The following is an 856-nucleotide window of genomic DNA, read 5'->3' on the forward strand; positions in this document are numbered from 1 at the left end:
TCAGCTTACTATCCTTTCCAACATTCTCTTCTTTCTCTTAAAAACTATTTATTTCTATTTGAGAGAAAGAGAGAGAGAGAGAGAGAGAAAGGTTATGGGCACTCCAGGACCTCCTGCCGTTGCAAATGAACTCCAGATGGCGTGCCAATGCTTTGTACACCTGTCTTTTACATGAGTATTGGGGAGTTGAACCTGGGCTGTCAGGCTTTGCAAGCAGGCCTCTTTAACCACTTAGCCAGCTGTCCAGCTCTCCTCATTTCTTCTCGACCGCTACCTGCTCTCCGGTTGCACAGCACCGCTGAGGAGATGAGAAGGCCATGCCGGGCTTGAGCTCCCTGCGGTGCTCTGAGCCTCTTCCTAAGGTTGCAGCCTCTGTTTGAGGCTTTCTGCCAGGCACCTTGGACCTGAGGTGGCAGGAGCCTTTATTATTATTTTTTTTTCATGCCAGTCATGGGAAAACACCCCTGCTTTTCCTAACCATGCACATTACTGCCCATTTTTTTTGTGTTTTCACTATAACTCACAACTTTCAAGAATCCATTAATCTTTCTCAACTGATCCAATTTGAGGGTGATTTGTATTTCCAGGTGAGACTGGTTTATGCAAAGAGCATAAATCATGACTGGCTGGTCCCACTATATTGAGCACGGGGTATCAGTTAGAACAATAACTCTCTTATATGGACAGGTTGTTTTACCCAACCTGTGCATAACATTTATGCTGTGTGTGTGTGTGTGTGTGTGTGTGTGTGTGTGTAAACCAAGGGACAATCTCAGGTGCCATCCCTAGGAACATGGGCCGCCTTTCTTTGACAGGAGATCTCTCATTGGCCAGGAGCTCACCAGTTAGGCCAGGC

General features: G+C 46.6%; 1 pseudogene; it reads right to left on the reverse strand.

The window, feature by feature from the left end:
• Positions 1-253: 253 nt before the first annotated feature.
• Positions 254-856, reverse strand: part of LOC123462140 — a 28631-nt pseudogene continuing 28028 nt past the window's right edge.

This window comes from Jaculus jaculus, chromosome 7 (genome assembly GCF_020740685.1).
Source record: "Jaculus jaculus isolate mJacJac1 chromosome 7, mJacJac1.mat.Y.cur, whole genome shotgun sequence".
Taxonomy (NCBI): domain Eukaryota; kingdom Metazoa; phylum Chordata; class Mammalia; order Rodentia; family Dipodidae; genus Jaculus; species Jaculus jaculus.